This window comes from Ursus maritimus, unplaced genomic scaffold (assembly GCF_017311325.1).
Source record: "Ursus maritimus isolate PB19 unplaced genomic scaffold, ASM1731132v1 scaffold_24, whole genome shotgun sequence".
NCBI classification, from domain to species: domain Eukaryota; kingdom Metazoa; phylum Chordata; class Mammalia; order Carnivora; family Ursidae; genus Ursus; species Ursus maritimus.
Window position 1 is genome coordinate 1,583,759 of NW_024424897.1, and position 16,920 is coordinate 1,600,678.

Below are 16,920 nucleotides of genomic sequence, written 5' to 3' on the forward strand. Positions count from 1 at the left end.
CCCCCCCCCTGCGCTGCCTTTGGCTGAGCTGTCTTCACTGAAGCCCCTTGGGCAACAGTGGTCTGTTGTCCCACTGTTTGAGGTGTGAGCCCTGGGCTCTTCCGACCTGGAGTCCCAGGCTCCCTGGGCCCCGCTGCCAGCCGGCCCGGCTTCCTGGTAGCGCCACGGTGAAGCAGGAGGGACCTGCCAGCACGCACTGGCGCTCGGGCCCTTGTTGATCACGGCCCCGGTTTTCCCGAATGTGTTGCCACGACAATACGAGGGAAGTGTGTTATTATTGCCAGCTCGCCATATCCGTTTCCCTGTCACCCACGAGCTGACCACAAAGCCAGCTGCACATGTCTTCAGGCTTCGTCACACCAGCTCGCTGGGGACGTTCTGTATTAGGGTGGGCGTATCAGTCGCTGTTGTCACAGCAACAGTCCGCCACAGTTCCGGGCAGAGCTGATACACTCCCAGCCCTGAGGTCGCCGCGGGGCTGGGTACAGGCCGTCCACTGGCGAGGCCTCCCGTTAACACACAGCGGTCTGCCCTCCACTCTTCCAGGGCAGCCCTCCGATGGCGGGCAGGCGCTGCTCACTTCACACCTGCCGACCACCTGTTGGCCAAGGAGTCACACTGCCCAGTCCAAAGTCGGAGAAGGACTGGATCACGCACCCAGGCCTGGCCTGCAGGCAGACGATGAGATTGTAGTGCGGGGTGAGGGAACAGAGTCGCTGGAAGCTAAATCACTCAACACACACAGACCTGGTGTGACCGCACAAGACTAGGAGGCTGCTTTCTCTCTGGAGAAGCAGAAAAGCTCAGTTTGGCGGTGGCCTTAACTCCTGCTTTTGTTCAGAGACTCAGGCTGACGCGACTCGCAGTCTCGAAGCTTCCCGTCACTGTCACGGGGTTGTCACCATTTTAGGCCCACAGGGAGTTTGGCCAGTCATAGACGTGGCACCTGTCACGTCTTCTCAAGTTCCAGCGGACAGGGCTTGGCCTCCCGGCCACACCTACTTGCTAAGGAATTTGGAAATGGAGTCTAGTCCGCAGGGGAAGGGGAACCCGATCTCAGCGGACAGCTGCAGCCTCTGCCCTGCTTCAGGCTGCAGCTTACTTGTGCTGTCTGGAACTTCCCATGGGGTCACCGACTCCGGGTCTGTGCTTCTCTTCAGATGCCAAGTGTCCTATTTGTCTATCAGCAAGTTGTCAGTGGCCTCCAGCCACTGTGTGGAGGGTCCAGCAGGCCGCCCGAGGAGCATCGGTGACCGCTCAGGGGACAGAGGACTCCTGTTCCTTCCAGGTATCAGTCACCCATAAGCGTCTCCTCTTCATCCACTGTCTGCTGCTCGACACAGCCAGGGGTGGAGCTGCCCACAAGACCCCCAGGGATTGCCCTGGCCAGTTGCCCTGTAGCCCCACAGCTCGTCCCCTGAGCCACTGTCACCTGCCAGCAGTTGGTGTCTCTGCTTTTAGCTTGGTTTCTTCCCTCGGGCCAGAGCAACAGGTCCACCACCACCCATGTCCCCAGAACCTCTTGGGATTTCTGGTCCACTGGAGCACCCTTCCTGTGCTCCTGGTTAGAGTGGATTTTAAATTTTTGGTCATTTCCCAGCCGGTGGGAGTACAGAGACTGCCAGGAAGGGTCTAGACCACCACCTTTACTCAATTTCCCGTGGCATCTAAACCCGGTCAGTTCTCCAGGACTCGGACGCTTCCGTCCCCAGGAGCAGAATTTCCAAGGACAAGCTGATGGGGTCTGTGGGCTCCAACTGGACCCGGGTTGGCCTTCCGAACCTGCCTCAGGATCCCCTTGGCCTGCAGTGGGGAACTCAGAGTGGAGCCTTAGACGTCACTGTCTTGTGGCCTTAGAGATGAGTTGCATGGTGACTTTGGTGACATCAGCTCCAGTGATGTGGGGACTAGAAACCTCAGGCCAAGCCGACGAGTCCTGGGACGGGTGTGACATGGCAGTTCCCTCTGGCAGGCAGCGCCGCACTCCGGTGTCCAACTCACCCCTGGCAGGCCGCACCCCACAGAGCAGGACAGTCCCAATCTCTATGTCCAGGGCTCTCAAAGTGAACCCCCCCTCCCCAGATTGCTGAGCTCAGGATTCTACTTGGGTTTATTTGTGATTTATTTTGAGCCCAGATTTGAAACCAGCCTCTTTTAGGCCTGGGGCCATGTGTTGTGAATTAAGACTGTGTCTTCTACTTTCAAAGAAGGTACAGGAGTGGCGTGGGCAGAAGTCCTCAGTGAATTAGGAAGCCAGCGTGCTTTTGTGTTTCCCTGCGGAAAGGAGACAAGAGACGAGCAATTTGGTATCAGACGGCTTTTCACCTTCTCCCTCCGAGAGGTAACAAGCACACTGTGCAGGGCTTAGAACCTTTCTCCCTCCCACAGGGCTTGGATGAGGGCGCAGGCAGAGACCCTTCCTAGACCAGGTCCTCCAGGTGAGCTGGAAGGAGCCCACCTGCCGGGAGGAGGAGACAAGAGCGGCAGGTGCGCAGCCCTGGCTGAGAGACTTGAGATCTGAGAGACTCTGGGTGCCGGTTCTTGGCGTTCTGACATTTCCCCTCAGTATGACCCCGCTCAGGGGACAGAGGTCACTCCTTATCCGGGGTGAGCCTGAGAGCCTGCCAGGCAGGGAGTGCGGCCAGGACTGGCATCCTGGGCCCCACTCACCCCAGGGGACCCAGCTGCGGGCGGAGACGCCTCTTGCGCAGCACGTCCCTCGGGGGCTCCCGCTCTCAGAGTACCCTCGCTCCCTCCCGGAGTGCTGCATTTCTCTGCGAGTCCTCGGAGAGAAGCCCGGCGCCGGGCGCGCGGAGCAGCTCGGACTGCAGGCCAGCAGCTGCTCGCCATCCCCCAGGCCTCGGGCTCCAGGGCGCGCCGTCGTCCGGCTCCGCAGTGTCATCCGTCCCTCCGCACAGCGGAGGCGACACCGAGAGCGCAGAGAACACTGCGGGCTGCGGCCGCCGAGCCCAAGGCCTCCAACCAGCCTTCTCAACCGCGGGGGCGGGCCTGCCGGACGCCGCCCGGCGGCTCATGGACACCAGGGCCCGGCACCGCCCCGCGCGGCCAGTCCGGCCAGCTCATTGGTCCAGACGCGCGCCTCCCGCGTGTCCGCGCAATGCCATTGGCCCGAGCCCGCGGCCCAGACAAAGGGAGCGGCGGCGGCGGGCGGTGATTGGGCCGGGGCGGAGGGGGGGCGAGGCGCGGCGGTCGGGGGCGGGGGAGCAGCGGTGACGCGGCGGAGCGCGGGGGCGAGGCGCGCGGGGGGAGGACTCCCGCGCGGAGGCGTGGCGGGGGCGGGGCGGGGTGCCCTGGAGGGCGGCGGCCGCGGGGCGCGCGGAGCCCGCCCGCCCCTCCGCCCGCCCTTCCGCCCAGCACCCCTCCCGCCCCGGGGCTCCTGCCTGGACCGCGGCCGCTGCCGCCTCCTCGTCTTCCCCGAGGGCTCCGCAGCCGTCTCCGCAGCTCGGCGGGTAACGTGGGAACGCGGAGCCCAGGCCGAGAAGGATGAGCGCGGGCCGGGGGTGGGACCTGCGGCCAGAGTCCCTGTCCGGCGGCGGGACGCGCCGCTCCCCGGCGTCGGCGCCGGGTTCCCGGCCTGCAGGGCCGCGGGGATCCTCCACCGGGACGGCGCCCTGGGAGGAGGAGCGGGCCCTGGCGCTGGAAGCTGGATGCAGCGCCGGACAGGAACTCCTCGCGCTTCCTGAGGAGTTCACTCGGCGGGGTGCGTCGCTGGGGAGGGAGGGACGGGCCTTGGGGCGACCGGCCGGGCGGGGAGTGGCTTCTGGGGCCCCCTCGCCAGCGGAGGGCCCGCGAGGCCGCCCTCGGGCGCCTCCAGGTACGTGCGTTTCCTTGTTTCCCGCGCGCCCAGAGCGCATCCGGGTAGGGAACAAATAAAAACCCGGTTGGTGTGTAAGCGCCTTTCGCTGCAAGCGTGTCTTTCTGCAGGGCTCTGGAGGGCCGCTAAATGCGGGGTGGACGCCGTCCCGGGTTGCGCCTGCAGTCCTTGCGGGAGGACGGTCTCGCTCCACCTCGGGGCTGGGAGATGGTGCCCCTTTGGAAAAGCTTGCTTTCTCAGGTTCCGTTTAATTCGCCAATAGACCACGAGCCCTGCCTTAGCCCAGAGCTGGGGCGACGGGGCTTTGTTCCCTGCAGTCTCTCAGTCTTATCCCCTGGAAAACCCGGATTCTTTTTAGAGCTGTGATGTTCAGTTTGGGGAGGGTTGGAGGGAGCTCGTAACAGGAGACCCAACCTTGGCCCCACGCTGGGCGGGCAGCTCCCCTGGTTCTGTGGTGAGGCCCCTTCTAGCCCCAGGAGCCCTGCACTTGCCGGTTAGGGAGGCCGTGGGCTTTGTTTTGGAGGTTGAGAGGGGAGCCCGTAGCCGGCCTGGGGCGGGCTCCTTCCTCCCCATGCCCCACGTCAAACAAAGAAGTCCTCTGAGGATCGTTTTGGGGGAGAACTCTTCTGATTGTGAACCTGTAGCCCCCCCGTTCTTAGGATGGGACTTAGTCTTTTGCAACAAAGGGGAGGGTTGGAGAGTTGAAGGAAAGGGCGCTTTTATTTGGGGACACTTTCAGGAGGAGAATGCACCTCTTCTCCTGCCCACTTTCCCACCTGATTGATGGGGCTTTAGGTGATGTTTGGATTTGGGGTGTTTTTGTTTGGAGACTCACAAAGGAAGAGTCCTACGTGGGAAATTGGAAATTTGGCCTCTACCTGCTGGGGGAAAATCCCCCATGGAGTGAAAATGTATTCCTTGCCGTTTGGGGAAGGCCGAAAATTAACAGATTTGATGATTAAAGCGGAGGGTGATTTTGTGTCCTTTCCTCCCGCCCCCTCCATAAATGAGAACAAAGGGCCTAGGCGAAAGGGGTGGGGGTTCGAATGGGAGCACGCTATAAAAAATGCCTCACCTCCCAGTCCCCGTGGACACCCGAATATTCTTGGAGTTTGGGCTGGAAAGAAAAGGAGGCCACCACCCGGAGTCGGGTTCTGTACCAATACCTAGCCCTCGATACCCTCCTTCAGGTGGTCCCAAGTCGTGGTTACCGGGCTGGAGAGAGGGGGCCCGCGGCAGGAAAGGCCCCTCCTCTGGGCAAAATGCGCAGTTTCGGCTTCCACCTTCCCGGGACGGAGACGCGGGGCTCACGGCGCCCTCGCTGTGCGCGTCCTGGCCCGCGCCGGCGTGGCGCTCCTGGCGCCGACCCGCATCCACCAAAGCCGGAGTAAAACTCAACAAACCGTAACGGCTCCCGATTCCAGTAGAAAAGGCGCCGAAGATTTACAGTCCCAATTCCCCACACTCTAATTATCCCTGTTTTTAGCTGACTTATGGGTGGTGACCACTAAAGTCATTTTCCATTTAGAATTTTTTTTTTTTTTAAACATGAAAAATGCAAGTTTCACTCCTCTCCTACCCGCTTGGGCAGATCTTTTATCTTGCGGGAAGAAAAGAAATCGGCCTCCCTCTGCCTCCTCTACCACCTCCGGTTGGGCTCACCGCCGAACCCCCTCCACAAACCCCCTCCATCGCAATTTAGGGAAAGTATTTCTTTTCCTTTCTCCCGCCGCCCAAGGGCTTTCACAGGATTCCTCCTAGGACTCCTGCCTGGTGGCGCGGTGGCTGCGGCTGGACTGCGCGGAGCTCTGGGGGTCGCGGCCCACACCTAACCAGTGGCGGAGGGTGAGCCGGACTGGAGAGTGAGTCCCCCAAGGTCCCGGTATGGTCACCCTGCGCCCTTCGCCTTCCTGGAGACCCACCGGGAGGTCGAGCCTGGGGCGTGGAGGGGCTCCCCACTGTGCTGGGGGACCCGGCGGATCTCTCGACGCTGCCTAGTGGCCCCATCCCCCATCCTCCCTTTGTTTGCTTCTCTGGACACAGAGTTGAAAGTGGCAGGAACAAAATAATTAGATGGAAGTCAAAGATTGGCGGGGTGCGCTGGCCGCCTCGCGAGAGCCTGGCCGACACTCCGCCCGCGCCTCGTAAATCTCGCGGGCCTGACAGAGAGCCGCGTCCTCCGGTTACCTGGGAGTTTCGAGCTTCTCGACCTCCTTGCCGTCCCCCCAACACCCCTCTCCGGGAGCGTGGGTGGAAGTCTTTGGGGGCCCGGCTCAGCGCACAATGAATGTCCGGGCCCAAGCCTGGAGTCAGTTAATTCTCCAGAAAACTTGGAAACTGCAAGAAGGACTTGGGGAAGAGGAGTGAGTCTGTTCCGCCTGGGATTTGAGGAATTGATTAGTAGCATATTTTAGGGGAGAGTGTGGTGGTTGCTGGCGCTTCGTTGACTGATTTATTAAGCTGATTTGCTGTTTAATATACTAAAGTTATGTTTATACCAAGTTTTATTATTTATGAAGAAATCTATTGGATTGAAAATGTGAAGGACCTTGTTTGGATAACCCCTCGTGGGGGACTCCTTTGAAATACACTACCTGGCGGCTGGCCGGCTGTAGGAGGAAGGGAGGAGACCAATTTCGCGGGTCCCAGGCTCCCTGGGCCCCGCTGCCAGCCGGCCCGGCTTCCTGGTAGCGCCACGGTGAAGCAGGAGGGACCTGCCAGCACGCACTGGCGCTCGGGCCCTTGTTGATCACGGCCCCGGTTTTCCCGAATGTGTTGCCACGACAATACGAGGGAAGTGTGTTATTATTGCCAGCTCGCCATATCCGTTTCCCTGTCACCCACGAGCTGACCACAAAGCCAGCTGCACATGTCTTCAGGCTTCGTCACACCAGCTCGCTGGGAACCCGGTTCTGTATTAGGGTGGGCGTATCAGTCGCTGTTGTCACAGCAACAGTCCCGCCACAGTTCCGGGCAGAGCTGATACACTCGCAGCCCTGAGGGTCGCCGCGGGCTGGGTACAGGCCCGTCCCTTGGGCGAGGCCTCCCGTTAGCACACAGCGGTCTGCCCTCCACTCTTCCAGGGGCAGCCCTCCGATGAGCGAGGCTGACGCTGCTCACTTCACACCTGCCGACCACCTGTTGGCCAAAGGAGTCACACTGCCCAGTCCAAAGTCGGGGAGAGGACTGGATCCCACGCACCCAGGCCTGGCCTGCAGGCAGACGTGAGATTGTAGTGCGGGGGAGTGAGGAACAGAGTCGCTGGAAGCTAAATCACTCTAACACACAGACCTGGTGTGACCGCACAAGACTAGGAGAAGCTGCTTTCTCTCTGGAGAAGCAGAAAAGCTCCAGTTTGGCGGTGGCCTTAACTCCTGCTTTTGTTCAGAGACTCAGGCTGACGGCGACTCGCAGTCTCCGAAGCTTCCCGTCACTGTCACCGGGGTTGTCACCATTTAGGCCCACAGGGGGGGAGTTTGGCCAGTCATAGACGTGGCACCTGTCACGTCTTCTCAAGTTCCAGCGGACAGGGCTTGGCCTCCCGGCCACACCTACTTGCTAAGGAATTTGGGAAATGGAGTCTAGTCCGCGCTTAGGGGGAAGGGGAACCCGATCTCAGCGGACAGCTGCAGCCTCTGCCCTGCTTCAGGCTGCAGCTTACTTGTGCTGTCTGGAACTTCCCATGGGGTCACCGACTCCGGGTCTGTGCTTCTCTTCAGATGCCAAGTGTCCTATTTGTCTATCAGCAAGTTGTCAGTGGCCTCCAGCCACTGTGTGGAGGGTCCAGCAGGCCGCCGAGGGCATCGGTGACCGCTCAGGGGACAGAGGACTCCCTGTTCCTTCCAGGTATCAGTCACCCATAGCGTCTCCTCTTCATCCACTGTCTGCTGCTCGACACAGCCAGGGGTGGAGCTGCCCCACAAGACCCCCCAGGGATTGCCCTGACGGTTGCCCTGTAGCCCCACAGCTGCGTCCCCTGAGCCACTGTCACCTGCCAGCAGTTGGTGTCTCTGCTTTTAGCTTGGTTTCTTCCCTCGGGCCAGAGCAACAGGTCCCACCACCACCCATGTCCCCAGAACCTCTTGGGATTTCTGGTCCACTGAGGGCACCCTTCCTGTGCTCCTGGTTAGAGTGGATTTTAAATTTTTCGGTCATTTCCCAGCTTCGAGGGTGGGAGTACAGAGACTGCCAGGAAGGGTCTAGACCACCACCTTTACTCAATTTCCCGTGGCATCTAAACCCGGTCAGTTCTCAGGACTCGGACGCTTCACTCCCCAGGAGCAGAATTTCCAAGGACAAGCTGATGGGGTCTGTGGGCTCCAACTGGACCCGGGTTGGCCTTCCGAACCTGCCTCAGGATCCCCTTGGCCTGCAGTGGGGAACTCCAGAGTGGAGCCTTAGACGTCACTGTCTTGTGGCCTTAGAGATGAGTTGCATGGTGACTTTGGTGACATCAGCTCCAGTGATGTGGGGACTGAGAAACCTCAGGCCAAGCCCGACGAGTCCTGGGACGGGTGTGACATGGCAGTTCCCTCTGGCAGGCAGCACCGCACTCCGGTGTCCAACTCACCCCTGGCAGGCCCGCACCCCACAGAGCAGGACAGTCCCAATCTCTATGTCCAGGGCTCTCAAAGTGAACCCCCCCTCCCCCCAGATTGCTGAGCTCAGGATTCTACTTGGGTTTATTTGTGATTTTATTTTGAGCCCAGATTTGGAAACCAGCCTCTTTTAGGCCTGGGGCCATGTGTTGTGAATTAAGACTGTGTCTTCTACTTTCAAAGAAGGTACAGGAGTGGCGTGGGCAGAAGTCCTCAGTGAATTAGGAAGCCAACGTGCTTTTTGTGTTTCCCTGCGGAAAGGAGACAAGAACGAGCAATTTGGTATCCAGACGGCTTTTCACCTTCTCCCTCCGAGAGGAGGCAACAAGCACACTGTGCAGGGCTTAGAACCTTTCTCCCTCCCACAGGGCTTGGATGAGGGCGCAGGCAGAGACCCTTCCCTAGACCAGGTCCTCCAGGTGAGCTGGAAGGAGCCCACCTGCCGGGAGGAGGAGACAAAGAGCGGCAGGTGCGCAGCCCTGGCTGTGAAGACTTGAGATCTGAGAGACTCTGGGTGCCGGTTCTTGGCGTTCTGACATTTCCCCCTCAGTATGACCCCGCTCAGGGGGACAGAGGGTCACTCCTTATCCGGGGTGAGCCTGAGAGCCGCCAGGCAGGGAGTGCGGCCAGGACTGGCATCCTGGGCCCCACTCCCACCCCAGGGGACCCAGCTGCGGGCGGAGACGCCTCTTAGCGGCACGTCCCTCGGGGGCTCCCGCTCTCAGGGTACCCTCGCTCCCTCCCGGAGTGCTGCATTTCTCTGCGAGTCCTCGGAGAGAAGCCCGGCGCCGGGCGCGCGGAGCGGCTCGGACTGCAGGCCAGCAGCTGCTCTCGCCCAAATCCCCCAGGCCTCGGGCTCCAGGGCGCGCCGTCGTCCGGCTCCGCAGTGTCATCCGTCCCTCCGCACAGCGGAGGCGACACCGAGAGCGCAGAGAACACTGCGGGCTGCGGCCGCCGAGCCCAAGGCCTCCAACCAGCCTTCTCAACCGCGGGGGCGGGCCTGCCGGACGCCGCCCGGCGGCTCATGGACACCAGGGCCCGGCACCGCCCCGCGCGGCCAGTCCGGCCAGCTCATTGGTCCAGACGCGCGCCTCCCGCGTGTCCGCGCAATGCCATTGGCCCGAGCCCGCGGCCCAGACAAAGGGAGCGGCGGCGGCGGGCGGTGATTGGGCCGGGGCGGAGGGGGGGCGAGGCGCGGCGGTCGGGGGCGGGGGAGCAGCGGTGACGCGGCGGAGCGCGGGGGCGAGGCGCGCGGGGGGAGGACTCCCGCGCGGAGGCGTGGCGGGGGCGGGGCGGGGTGCCCTGGAGGGCGGCGGCCGCGGGGCGCGCGGAGCCCGCCCGCCCCTCCCGCCCGCCCTTGCCAACACCTCCGCCCCGGGGCTCCTGCCTGGACCGCGGCCGCTGCCGCCTCCTCGTCTTCCCCGAGGGCTCCGCAGCCGTCTCCGCAGCTCGGCGGGTAACGTGGGAACGCGGAGCCCAGGCCGAGAAGGATGAGCGCGGGCCGGGGGTGGGACCTGCGGCCAGAGTCCCTGTCCGGCGGCGGGACGCGCCGCTCCCCGGCGTCGGCGCCGGGTTCCCGGCCTGCAGGGCCGCGGGGATCCTCCACCGGGACGGCGCCCTGGGAGGAGGAGCGGGCCCTGGCGCTGGAAGCTGGATGCAGCGCCCGGACAGGAAGCTCCTCGCGCTTCCTGAGGAGTTCACTCGGCGGGGTGCGTCGCTGGGGAGGGAGGGACGGGCCTTGGGGCGACCGGCCGGGCGGGGAGTGGCTTCTGGGGGCCCCCTCGCCAGCGGAGGGCCCGCGAGGCCGCCCTCGGAGCGCCTCCAGGTACGTGCGTTTCCTTGTTTCCCGCGCGCCCAGAGCGCATCCGGGTAGGGAACAAATAAAAACCCGGTTGGTGTGTAAGCGCCTTTCGCTGCAAGCGTGTCTTTCTGCAGGGCTCTGGGAGGGCCGCTAAATGCGGGGTGGACGCCGTCCCGGGTTGCGCCTGCAGTCCTTGCGGGAGGACGGTCCTCCGCTCCACCTCGGGGCTGGGAGATGGTGCCCCTTTGGAAAAGCTTGCTTTCTCCAGGTTCCGTTTAATTCGCCAATAGACCACGAGCCCTGCCTTGGCCCCAGAGCTGGGGCGACGGGGCTTTGTTCCCTGCAGTCTCTCAGTCTTATCCCCTGGAAAACCCGGATTCTTTTTAGAGCTGTGATGTTCAGTTTGGGGGAGGGTTGGAGGGAGCTCGTAACGGGGAGACCCAACCTTGGCCCCACGCTGGGCGGGCAGCTCCCCTGGTTCTGTGGTGAGCCCCTTCTAGCCCCAGGAGCCCTGCACTTGCCGGTTAGGGGAGGCCGTGGGCTTTGTTTTGGGGGGGGGGGTTGAGAGGGGAGGCCCCGTAGCCGGCCTGGGGCGGGCTCCTTCCCCTCCCCCATGCCCACGTCAAACAAAAGAAGTCCTCTGAGGATCGTTTTGGGGGGAGAACTCTTCTGATTGTGAACCTGTAGCCCCCCCGTTCTTAGGATGGGACTTAGTCTTTGCAACAAAGGGGAGGGTTGGAGAGAGTTGAAGGAAAGGGCGCGCTTTTATTTGGGGACACTTTCAGGAGGAGAATGCACCTCTTCTCCTGCCCACTTTCCCACCTGATTGATGGGGCTTTAGGTGATGTTTGGATTTGGGGTGTTTTTGTTTGGAGACTCACAAAAGGAAGAGTCCTACGTGGGAAATTGGAAATTTGGCCTCTACCTGCTGGGGGAAAATCCCCCATGGAGTGAAAATGTATTCCTTGCCGTTTGGGGAAGGCCGAAAATTAACAGATTTGATGATTAAAGCGGAGGGGGTGATTTTGTGTCCTTTCCTCCCGCCCCCCCTCCATAAATGAGAACAAAGGGCCTAGGCGAAAGGGGTGGGGGTTCGAATGGGGCACGCTATAAAAAATGCCTCACCTCCCAGTCCCCGTGGACACCCGAATATTCTTGGAGTTTGGGCTGGAAAGAAAAGGAGGCCACCACCCGGAGTCGGGTTCTGTACCAATACCTAGCCCTCGATACCCTCCTTCAGGTGGTCCCAAGTCGTGGTTACCGGGCTGGAGAGAGGGGGCCCGACGGCAGGAAAGGCCCCTCCTCTGGGCAAAATGCGCAGTTTCGGCTTCCACCTTCCCGGGACGGAGACGCGGGGCTCACGGCGCCCTCGCTGTGCGCGTCCTGGCCCGCGCCGGCGTGGCGCTCCTGGCGCCGACCCGCATCCACCAAAGCCCCGGAGTAAAACTCAACAAACCGTAACGGCTCCCGATTCCAGTAGAAAAGGCGCCGAAGATTTACGGTCCCCCGAATTCCCCACACTCTAATTATCCCTGTTTTTAGCTGACTTATGGGTGGTGACCACTAAAGTCATTTTCCATTTTAGAATTTTTTTTTTTTTTAAACATGAAAAATGCAAGTTTCACTCCTCTCCTACCCGCTTGGGCGGATCTTTTATCTTGCGGGAAGAAAAGAAATCCGGCCTCCCTCTGCCTCCTCTACCACCTCCGGTTGGGCTCACCCGCCGAACCCCCTCCACAAACCCCCTCCATCGCAATTTAGGGGAAAGTATTTCTTTTCCTTTCTCCCGCCGCCCAAGGGCTTTCACAGGGATTCCTCCCTAGGACTCCTGCCTGGTGGCGCGGTGGCTGCGGCTGGACTGCGCGGAGCTCTGAGGGGGTCGCGGCCCCCACCCTAACCAGTGGCGGAGGGTGAGCCGGACTGGAGAGTGAGTCCCCCAAGGTCCCGGTATGGTCACCCTGCGCCCTTCGCCTTCCTGGAGACCCACGCAGGGTACGAGCCTGGGGCGTGGAGGGGCTCCCACTGTGCTGGGGGGGACCCCGGCGGATCTCTCGACGCTGCCTAGTGGCCCCATCCCCCATCCTCCCTTTGTTTGCTTCTCTGGACACAGAGTTGAAAGTGGCAGGAACAAAATAATTAGATGGAAGTCAAAGATTAGGCGGGGTGCGCTGGCCGCCTCGGCGAGGCCTGGCCGACACTCCGCCGGCGCCTCGTAAATCTCGCGGGCCTGACAGAGAGCCGCGTCCTCCGGTTACCTGGGAGTTTCGAGCTTCTCGACCTCCTTGCCGTCCCCCCAACACCCCTCTCCGGGAGCGTGGGTGGAGAGTCTTTGGGGGCCCCGGCTTCTAGCCAGCGCACAATGAATGTCCCGGGCCCAAGCCTGGAGTCAGTTAATTCTCAGAAATGGATGAAGGTGTCGCAGGGGGAGGGTGTGGTCTGGACAGCGACGGCCTGGGGCCCAGGACCCCCGTGCAAGGAAGAGCAGCAGACCCCCGCCCCGTTTGCCAAATATTGTCAGGTTGCTGCACATCCCCTACTCCGCGCTGCCGCAGGAGGGGGTGGGGTGGCGACGGGGAAGGGTTGGGGGCGGATTAACCCCTCGTGGGGGACTCCTTTGTCTGGCCCGGCCGCTGCGGCGACCGACCAACGGCGCGCTAGGCCTCAGGGCCCGGCACCAGTGCGGCAAGGAGCGAGCGCCGCTCCGAGGCCCTTGTCTGGCCCAGGTGTGCAGACTGCGGGCGGGGACGCGGGGCGTCGGTGGGGCCTGAGCCACGAGGTCCCAGCACCCGGACGGGAGGTCCGGGCGTCCGAGGTCTTCCGGGCCCACGTGCGATCCACCCGGGACCTGCGCCCTGGACACTGCAGCCACGGAGGAGCAGAGAACGTGAATTCTTGGCCCGTTCAGATTGTTTTAGAAACTCGAATTAATTGGTAAAATAGTAACCGCGCTTCCCAACACAGAGAAGAGGTTGAGGGGGGAAAGTCTTTTTTTAATTATACCCCCTTGTTGTGGCGGTTGTACCTGACCTTTTCCTACTATTAAAAGAAATGTTGCCACATTTAATTTTTGTTGCCATGAGATATGGAGAGGGTAGCCCCACATTTTGAAGTAATTTGATAAGCCTTCTAGTAGCAAATCCGAAAGGGAGGCTGGCCCCAGGTATAGTTGCCTGATAGCCTGAATTTACAATGAAAGCATTCTCCTTTATGGATATAATAGATTAGATTTCACAACTTAATTCACCGGAATGGCTCCGTTTAAGGGAGCTCCGGCTGATTTTATTACGCCAAGCCAAATTGGATGTTTGTGGTCTTAACGAAAAGCGATTGTGACATAAAATATATAATTTTTAAAGTAAAAAAACCCAGCGGGTTCGACCCTGTCCCCTCCTCTCTCCATCCTTCCTTCTCACCCCCGGTTCCCCAGTTTGGGAAATACCGAGAATTATTTGTTTGTTGATTTCTGCCCCAGAGACAGGAACTCACACCCGGGGGTGGGGGGTGGGGGTGGGGTGGGGGTGGGAGGGCGGGCGCCCGGAGCCGCCGGCCTTGTGTCCCCGGTGGCCTCTCCAGCTCTGCGCTGCCCGCCCGCCCTGCCCGGACTGCGCACTCGGTGTCCTTTCCCCGAGCAGGCTTGGGGCCGCTCCTCGGGGTCCTTCGAAACGTCGAAATTCCCAGCACTGGTTCCGGAGTCTCGGGCCCTCGGAGCATCCATGGGGGCCCGAGCATCTGCCGGGACAGCGGCCCCCCGTAGGACCCTCGGCGGGACACTGGGGACAGAGCAGCCTCCGCCGGCTACTGCGTGCGAAACGCGGGTGCTCCCGCAGGGCCTGCTCCGCGCTCTCCCCGACGACCAGGGCTCGCGGAACTCACTGCGGCCTCCACCTCTGACCCGGTGCGGCCCGTGGGGAGTGGGCGTCAACTCGAAGAACTTTCCAGGCCCAGCCGGCTCCCGCCTCTGAGCCCACCCCGGAGCCCACGCTCTCTGCGCCCAGCGGAGAAAGGTGCGTCTCGCGTGGCCCGCGGAAGACAGAGGTGCGGATAGGGGCTTGGTGGCCCAGCTCGGGCCTGGCCCGCCAGCGCCCGCGGCCCTCTCTGCTGTCACTTCTGATTGAGGTCGGGCTCTGTGTTCTCGACGGCGGCGGCGGCATCCTCCTTCCCCTCCCCCATTTATTGGGTGCTTTGTTGAACACCGAGTTAGCCCCGAGCCTCCCGGCGCGCAGTCCCCCTTCCGGGGTCGGCCTCCAGGCCGCTGCGACAGCCCCGCAGGGCAGGGCCTCGCCGGAGACTCGGGCCACGACGCGGCAAGCCCGGCGCGCGCCCTGGTCCTGCGGGGCCGGAGCCGACGGGCCGCGAACCCCGCACCCCGGCAGCGAGGGCGCAGCGTGCTGGTGCGCGGCTGGCGGCCGCGGATGCCGGTGCGCGCCTTAAATTAGATCTTCGCGGCGCCTGACCTGGTTTTTTCTCGGTCCGATCGCGGCAGCAGCAGTTTTTTCCAGAATTCCTGCTGCTGGGGGAGGGGCGTTATTATTATTATTTTTTGGTTGTCACAACCTCCTGGAAAAATTCCCTGGCCTCGGAAAGTGTAACAATAGCCCAGCGGATTTCTGGAGGAAGCGCCCCCTCCCCTGCTTTCTGCAGGGACGCCTTTGGCCTCTGGCTGCTGCGGGGACCTCAGCAAAGAGTGGGGACCTCCGCCCTTGCCCCAGTCTCCTGCTGGGCTTTCAGTTCTGGCTCCGAAATCTGCCTCCGCTTTGGGGGCCCGCAGCGCTCCGAACTGGGGAGATAGTAACCTTCTTCAACATCGGTGGGGCGGGATGCTGGGGGGGTGATGAGGTAGACAGAGCCTTCCGTCCTGGCCGGCACCCCTACCCCAAGACCACTTCAGGTGACCCCTAACCAGAGTGTCCCTTCCCCAGGAATCCTATTCCTGTTTGCTTTCAGGGTCAGCGCTAGCCCAGAGGCAGTTAAAAATTAATGGGCCGGGGGGCCCTGGGGCTGGGGTGGGGGGCACTGGGGATGGAGTCTGGCACAAGCGGTACCTGCTGGCTTTTGGTCTCTCTCTCAGTTGGGCACACAGTCTCGTTCAAACCCCAAGGTTGAACAGAGGGTTTAAGAGGGCCCCAGCTGTGTGTTCACCTGTCCTGCCAGGGAGGAGACGGGGGAGCTCAGTTGCCAACCAAAGCCATTACTTGGCTTTCAGCTTCACCCCTGTGGTCTCCTAGTGCAGAGTGTAGAAAGAGGAGGGGACTCTCGCCCCCCGGCCCCCTCCCATAGTGCTGCAAGAAGCCTAGGCGAGTGGCCGTGGCGGAAGAGGCCAGGGAAAGCTAGGCTAGCGCCCGGTCTCATGGAGAGCAGCTGCTCTGGGCCTCTGACAGGAGCCTTGCCAGGCCAGTCCCACCCTGCGCCCCTATGCCCTGGGGGTGGAGTGAGTGTGGGGGGGCTGCCGGCTCAGCCCCCACCGCCTCCTGCCCCAGGCCCAGAGGTCTCTCTTCCCAGGACCCGCTGACCCATCACTCAGAAGGCAAGGACTCCGCCTGTAGCCTCCGGGACCTTCCCCAAAGCCTCTGGTTCTGCCCGTAAATGTATTTGTGCTCGCGTTATGCTGCGTACGTGGATGTGACCCCAGCGTCCCCCAGCCTGCGTGGACAGCAGGAATTGAACTTCAGGCCCCGGGTGATCAAGGCCGCAGGGACTAGACTTCATGAGTGGTTGTTACGCAATAAAGGCGATAAAAGGGCCCCTACTTATATTTCAAAATGCAATTTATTTTAATTTACGTTTTTAAGTACTTCTGGGGTTTGGTGGGGGCAGCTAGGGCATCAGCGCGGGGGGAGGGGGGGTTGCGTAGCCGCTCCACAGGAGGGACAGGAATGGCCTGGCTGAAATCGGCCTGGAGCAGAGGAAGCAGCTGCAGGCCGCGGCCTTAGGCTGGCAGAATATTCTGGGCTGCCTTTTAAAACGCGGTGAAAAGTCACTCTGAGGCCTTGCCGTCTGTTCCTGGACGCTGCAGAACGGGCTCGGGGAAGCATTCCTGAGCTGGACATCTGCAAGCTTGCTGGGCAGGACCGTCCCCCAGGGCCCTGGGGTCGTGGGCACAGCGGTCCTCCGCTCATCTCGTGGGAAGCAGAGCTGGTTCCTCAGGTCAAGAAGGAGCCTGCGGGTACCTTTAGAAGCCCCCCCAAATGTCAGGAGCCCTCCCTTGGCTCTGACCCCCTTCTCCTGGTCCTGTGTGTGGATCGCATTCCCGTTTCGGAAGCCTCTGGAGAGTCCAGTGGGCTCCTGCTGGCGCTCTGAGCAAGGCTGAGGCCTGGGGCCCCAGACAGCCCCTGAAGGTGTGTCTCCTTGGCTCCTTCTGCACCCCTCTGCCCGCTCCCCACCCCACACCCGGACTGCAAGGCAAGGCAAGAGCCCGGACAGAGGGCCCACGAGAGGTGGGGGAGCCAAGGCTGCCAGGGCGGAACCAGGCAGTGAGGAGGAGGGGCCTGGCTTTGCACAAAAGGGAGAAAGAAAGTACATGAGGGTCCAGGACTGGACCATCGGCAGGACATCGGGAAACCTGAAACACTGTGGCTCTGGTTGTCACAGTTTCCAAGGCCACCAGCTCCTGCCGTTCAGACCTGGGGCTAAACCGTCAGTGTTGCTGTAGACTGAGAGCTGGGGCTCCCAGCCCAACCTCCCACCCC

The 16,920-nt window shown here is 61.8% G+C and overlaps 1 long non-coding RNA gene across 1 annotated transcript; it reads left to right on the forward strand.

The window, feature by feature from the left end:
• The first annotated feature begins 13,784 nt into the window (after positions 1 to 13,784).
• On the forward strand, positions 13,785 to 15,974 carry LOC121104913. The gene is made up of 2 exons (XR_005837260.1): positions 13,785 to 14,238; positions 15,712 to 15,974. It is a non-coding gene; the product is annotated as an uncharacterized LOC121104913 (long non-coding RNA).
• Positions 15,975 to 16,920: the final 946 nt, after the last annotated feature.